General features: G+C 39.2%; 1 pseudogene; it reads right to left on the bottom strand.

Moving 5' to 3' along the window:
- Nucleotides 1-3530: 3530 nt before the first annotated feature.
- LOC118001419 lies at nt 3531-5516 on the bottom strand (annotated as a pseudogene).
- Nucleotides 5517-7174: the final 1658 nt, after the last annotated feature.

The raw sequence follows: 7174 nt of genomic DNA, 5'->3' as shown, positions 1-7174 counted from the left end.
TATAAACTGATATGGAATAGTGCTTGGAATAAAGAGTAAAGAGGGGGAAAAAAGTGAGGAAAGAATGCTTATCTGGTGATCACATTTGGCCCAGCAGGTGATCTCTACCATGTGGAGCTGGGGCTTAGGGGGCAGACAGGAGAGGTGGGTTTTGTCAATATATCCATTTGTGTTTCTTGAATTCTGTATCTGATGCGTGCATTACCATTAAACAAACTAGAAGGGCCAAAAAGCAAGTAAATGAAAGTAAAGGATAAATACTGAGTTTAAAAGATTACCATCCTATTGTATGATTTTAATTTGCTCTCCTGTTTTATGTTTATAGTTTCCCTCGCTTCTTGCATTCTTGAGATAAACCCCACTTGGTCATAATGTATTACCCTTTATATATATTTCATGATTTGGTTTACGATATTTTGTTCAGGAATTTTCTATGTACACGAGGAATATTCATCTGTAATTTCTTTCTTTTTCTATATAGTTCTCCCTCCCTCTTTCCCTCCCTCCCTCCCTTCCTTCCTTTCTTCCTTCCTTCTTTCCTTCCTTCCTTCCTTCCCTTTCAAACTCTGTCAGGTTTTGATACCAAGATTTCAGTAGCCTTGGGGCATCTGGCTGACTCAGGAGAGAATGTGACTTGATCTCAGGGTCATGAATTGAAACCCTACATTGGGCATGGAGATTACTTAAAAATAAACTTAAATATTTTGGTAGCCTCATAAAACAACTTGGAAAGTATTCCCTCTTCCTCTATCTTCTTAAATAGTTTGTGTAAGCATTGTTATTTCTTCCTCAAATGTTTGATAGAATTTGCCAATAAAACTATCCAGGCCTTTGTGATTAGATGCACTGATAAATCAAATATTTTTCCTCTGTACCATTTGAAGCCTTAGCTGTATATAGAAAGCCCTGTGCTTTAGTTGGTATGTTCATTCTATTAAATTATAGATTTTAATCCCCAGAGATGTAGATATATCAAATTTGTTTCTGATAATTAAAAATTTTAATAGAGACAGGACTATTCAGATTTTATCCTTATAATTATTGTAACACTACATTTATCATTATATTTATGTTGTTTATTAGTGTTATTTCATAGTACTTTTTAAAAAGTTTCTATTTCATCTTGTGGCAGTTTTCGTAAGCTTTTTATTTTCTTTAAGGAAGTTGTCCATTTCATCTAAATTATTGCATTTATTGGCATAAGGTTGTTCCTACTATTTCTTTATGATCCTTGATGTTTGTGGAACTAAAATAATATTAATTCCTCATTACCAATACCAGTGATCTCTCTTCTCTCTTTCTTTTTTCTTTAAGCACTACGGCTATAGCTTTATCAATTTTACTTGTCTTTTTAAAGCACTAAATTTTACTTTTATTAATTTTCTCTATTTGTCTTCCATTTCATTGATTTTGGCTGTTATTATTTCCTTGCACTATTTACTTAAGGTTTACTTTTCCATTCTTTTATTTGAAATGTACCTTTATCTTTATGTTTGAAGAGATGGTGGAGCCATTGCTGTAAGGAATGTAAGGTCTCTGAAAGACCACATGGAACATTTTCTGCCCTGCCCCACCCCCCAACCCATAGCCTGCATTAAACTATGTTATGAAGGAGAAATAAACCTTTATAGTGTTTCATCTCTGAGATTTGGAAGTTGTTTTACAACAACATATCCTGCTAGAGGCAGGATGATAGGAGACTGCCACAGGAATCTGGGCATGAGATGGCAAAGTCTTAAACTCAGAAGGAGGCCCTGGAAATAACAAGATGAGAAAGATGAAAGAAACATTTTGAATTAAGGATCAGCAGGCTTGGGTCTAGTTGGATGTAACAGGGAGAGAAGTCAAATAAACACTTGTTATAAGGATCCAATAAATAAAAAAGGTTGTAACAAAGCTTTTAACAATGCAAGATGACGGTCACACATCAGGAGGTGGTGATGCTGTGTAGTGATAAGCAGGACTCAGCGTTTATCATAGGCAGACTTAAGCTGTCCAGGGTGGTTTTATTCTTTTATTCGCCTTTCAGTAAATAAAATGGCTTGATTGGGAGTTTTAGTAGCTAGTTATGGGCCTCTCCATGAAGCTGTTTGCTTGGTTTTGCTTTACTTATACCATTAAGAAACAAAAATTATCATGACTTATGTCTCATAATTTATGTAACTGATTTAATTGTATGTTTTTTATTTAAGCACTTTTCCAATAAATACTAATTTATTTTTTCCCCCTGGGACATCAAGCCATTATGTGATGATGTTAGAGGAAAATATTCTGATGTATGTGTATGGGACACCCCTTGTGACATGACAGGTATATATCTTCCCATGTTCCCCAAAACTATACATATAATTATTGTCACCACCCCCTTCTTTAGGACTCATGTAATTGCTTGGTTAATACCTCTCCCTTCCCTTTTGTAGAACCTAGCTTCAGAAAGAAGTCTAAAACTCATTTATTCTAAGAAATAATTATTAACAGTTTAAATATGATACAATATATATAGATATACAGATATAGATATAGAGTTTTTTTTAAGTAGGCTCTACACCCAATGTGAGGCTTGAACTCATGACTGGGAGATCAAGAGTCTCATGTTCTACTGACTGAGCCAGCCTGGTGCCCCCCAAAATGTTTTTCACATTAGTAAGAATCACAGTTTTAAGATAAAAAGGATAAAGGTTTAGGAATAAATGCATTAGGAAATGGAAGGAAACAATAGATACACAAAGCAAATCCAAAGTTATTTGAAAACAATAAAATAGAGAAGAAATTAGCTAATGCAACCAAAGTAAGAGGGGAGAAATAGACCAATTAGGAAAGAAAACGGGAAAGCAACTCAATACAGAATGAATTTAAATAATCATAAGGGGTTATTTTGCTTAACTGTATAAAAATAATTTTTAAACCTCTGTGAGATAGAACAAATTATAGGAAAATATAAACTATTAAAACTAACCATCAACGAGGTAGAAAATGTAAATAAAACAGGGAAAATGCACAAAGAGCCAGCTTGTTCTCTCTTTCCACACTAAAACTGCATTAGACCTAGGCATTTCACCAGGGTATTTTCTGAAACTTTAAAGAACAGAGAAGTCCAATCTAATGAAACTGTTCCAGAATGTAGATAAGTAGGGAAAACTTCAAAATTCTCTGTAAGGAATCAGAATAATATCATGACCAAATCTGACAGAGATATAATAAAAGCAGAAAACAGATCCATTCCAGTGATAAGAATTGATTTTTTTAAACTTCTAAAAAATTATTAAGTAAAATTCATATTTTAAAATAATAATAGATCTTGACTAGATAAGGATCATACCAGAAATGCAAAAGTATTAGCAAATCCAATAATATAGTTCACTATATTAATAAGTCAAATGAGAAAAATAATATATTCATCTTCACAAATGCTGGAAAAAATATTTGATGATATACTACCATTTCCTTGTGATAAAAGTTCTTTTTTTTTTTTTTCAGGAGGATGTAGAAATGTACCATTTTATTATTACAAAGATTCTCACAAAAATGAAAATAGTATCTCAAAAAGGGTACTAGACTACCAGTCTCCACCTGCAGAATTGGGCGAGGATAGAGGGCAGGCAGTGGGAGTTCCTTGGCTCACACGGGGCCAGTGGGAAGGCATGATAACAGAACCAATCTAAAAATGGCTGTTACCTTAAGGAGCCTGATTTGGGGGGTGGGTCCCTGAAGACCCAGCCACTCCTTCTAGAATGCTCAGTAAGGGCACCTTTCCAAAGCTACTAAACAGACACTTGGCATTTCAGGATTTCTGTCCCATGGCTGCTTAAGAGTATGCCTTCCAGACCCGGCACCCTTTATGGTTCAAAATTAAGAACTGGGGAAGGATGGTGGCAGGGCAGCCACTAGAAAAGCTCACTCGTAACATGTGCCCTGGGCTCAGGGCCCTGGTTCCTGTCTAGTCCCTGGGGATATTTATATTTAATATATTTTTATATAAATACACAGAGAAATAGAAAATATAAAATCTGAGGGGTTGTGGGAGAAAGGTGGGGAACTTGGCAGGAAGCCAGAACTGGAGAGGTCTGCTCAGGCCAACTTGACCTCCTCCTTGACCCCTTTGGCTTCTTGCTTCTCCTCCTTGGTTTTCTCCTCTTCTGTGACTTCTTTCTTCTCTTCTGGGTCTTTCTCTTTTTCATCCTCAGTTTTGACTCTCTTGGCTTTTTTGAAGTTGGAAGAATTCTTGCGCGCACCTTCTCCCTCCTCATCAGAGTCCGAGAACTCTTCCTCACAGGCAATTCGTTTGTCAGAAGAACAGATCGAGATGCGCTTGTCAGAGTCTTCTTCATCCTCGTTGCCACTCTCCTCTGGAATGGCATCCTTAGGAATCACCTGCATTTGGACCCCAGGTGCGTGGGGCAGCATTCTCAGGTTCTTAAACAGTCACTGTTTGATCTTCTCCAGGTATTCATTGGTATTCTGGTTGGTCATACTGGAAGGACTGATGTGAAGTTTGAAATCTGGTCCAAAGTATTCAAAGTAGTCGTTGTATGGAAGCTCATTTGGGATCTGTGTCCAGGGCCACGGCTGTTTCATACGTCCAGCAGCGGGCCACGTTGCGGATGGTGTAGCCCCCACCTCCCAGCATCAGCATGGGCAGGTTGAAGCTCTTCACAAACTCCACACACTTGGCGTGCCCTTTGGTGGTCAGATTGAAGCCGCCTAACCGATCCCCGGACAGGGAGTCGGAGCCACACTGTAAGACACTGCGCTGGGCTGGAACATCTCCATCACTTTAGCTATGACCGGCTTGAAAATGGCCTCAGGACTCGTCATCGATCCCATCTCGGAGCGGGTAGTTAACAGCGTAATACTTGCCTTTGCCAGCCCCAATATCCCGTAGGTCCCCAGTTCCTGGGAAGTATTCTCCGTATTTATGAAAGGACACAGTCATGACCCGGTCTGTGGTATAGAAGGCCTCTTCCACGCCATCACCGTGGTGAATATCAGTGTCAATATACAGCACCCTCTGGTGATACTTTAGCAGTTCCAGGATGGCCAAGACGATGTCATGGACGGAACAGAAGCCAATGCCTCAGACTTCTTTGCATGGTGCAGGCCCCCGGCCCAGTTCACAGCGATGTCCGTCTGCTGCTTATTCAGTTTCACAGCACTCGCCACAGAGCCACCAGTAGGTAACTGACAGAATTCAAACAGGCCATCAAATACTGGACAGTCCTCACCGACGTGAATCTCTGCATCTGCTTGCTGTACTCGGACATGCTATCTGGGCGGATGGAGCACAAGAATTCAATGCAGTCCTCACTGTGGTACTTGGTCATCTCCTCGGCATTGGCTTTGTGAGGGCGATAGATTTCCATTTTTCGGTAGAGACCATAGTTAAGTAGCAAATTGTGAGTCATGCGGATTCGGTGAGGCTTCATTGGGTGGCCTTGTCCATAATAGTAATTTCCAACATCCCCGTCGTAGTAGTAACAGATTTTCCTCCGGGTGCCCTGAGTCTGCGCCATCTTGCTCGCCTCTGATAAAAGTTCTTAATAAAATAAGACTAAAACCATGAAAAAATTTTTACTTCATAATAAGATAACTCAGTAGTCGCTGGGATATATCCTTTCTATATATAACGAGTATCGACATTTAAGATTTTAAACAAAGAAAATGTAATAGCAACAAAATGAATACCTGAGAATAAACTTAATAAGAAATGTGCAAAACTCTAGGAGGGCAAGTTTAAAATCCTACTAAAGGACAAAAGAGCCGTTAATATGCACAAGGTATACTCTAGTCTTAAAGAGAAATGTACATTTTAAATATCTCTACTGTGCCTAAAGTAATCTGTCATTGTTTCATGATCTCAATATTATACCAGTAGATCTTTTTCACGAAAGATGATAAATACCACATATGAAAATAAGCATGGGAATAGTTAGAAAAATTCTGTGGGAAAAAAATTCAGCTGTGGGGGAAGATTAATCTTACTGTGAAAAATGTGTTAAGGAAACTCGACTCGAAATTGGAGTCGGGAAGCCATGAAGGGAGCTCTCTCACAAATGTACCACTCATTGCAGCTTCTTCCAGCAGGAAGAAGGAAGAGTTCCTCTTAGCACAGAAACAGCAAAGCGCGGGCACGGACCTGGGCAAGCAGCCCCTGCCCGCTGTCAAAGAGAAGCCGCCACCACTTTGAACTCTCATTTCTGTCCAGTGAACTTTTGTGCAAAACAACCCTTCCCGAATTCCTCCTTCCCTATATAAAAGGACGCTCTTCTCCTTTGTTCTCTGGACTTGCCTAGGGTTCATCATATGGTTCTGAACTGCTATTCTGGAATAAACTCGAGTTTGCTGGCTGAACCACTTACCTTTCTGCTTTAAAGATTTTATTTTATTTATTTGACAGAGAGAGAGACAGCTAGAGAGGGAACACAAGCAGGGGGAGTGGGAGAGGGAGAAGCAGGCTCCCGGCCGAGCCGAGAGCCCGATGCGGGGCTCGATCCCAGGACCCTGGGATCATGACCTGAGCCGAAGGCAGACGCTTAACGACTGAGCCACCCAGGTGCCCCTACCTTTCTGCTTTAAATGGTTGACACTACCAATTAAGGTACTTAAAATAGCGTTGCAGTGGCACATAAACGTATGAACAGACCAGTGAAATAGCAGAGCAGGTTTACAAATAGAATCCCCAAAAAACATTTAGTAAATGCCGGTTAGGATTTCCTATCATTGAGGAAAAACAGAATGTTCAATAAATAATTCTGGGATAACTGAATGTTTGAAAAAATAAAACTGAATATTCACTCCATCCCTTACATAAAAATAGATTCCAGGTGGAGCAAATATTCATAAATTAAAATAGAACTCTAATATTATTATAAAAAAATGTGAGGCCTTTTATATAAACTCGAGGAGAAAACTTTTCTAACTTTAAATATATATATATATATTTTAAAGATTTTATTTATTTATTTATTTATTTGACAGAGAGAGACACAGCGAGAGCAGGAACACAAGCAGGAGGAGTGGGAGAGGGAGAAGCAGGCTTCCCGGTGAGCAGGGAGCCCAATGTGGGGCTTGATCCCAAGGCCCTGGGATCATGACCTGAGCCAAAGGCAGACGCTTAACGACTGGGCCACCCAGGTGCTCCCTAACCTTAAATATATTTTAAAAATCTGCATGTCAA

This window comes from Mirounga leonina, unplaced genomic scaffold, assembly GCF_011800145.1.
Source record: "Mirounga leonina isolate KUSES-001 unplaced genomic scaffold, KU_Mleo_1.0 Mir_53, whole genome shotgun sequence".
In the NCBI taxonomy this organism is placed as follows: domain Eukaryota; kingdom Metazoa; phylum Chordata; class Mammalia; order Carnivora; family Phocidae; genus Mirounga; species Mirounga leonina.
The sequence above is the reverse complement of the archived record's forward strand: the minus strand, read 5'-3'. Positions and strand labels throughout refer to the sequence as shown.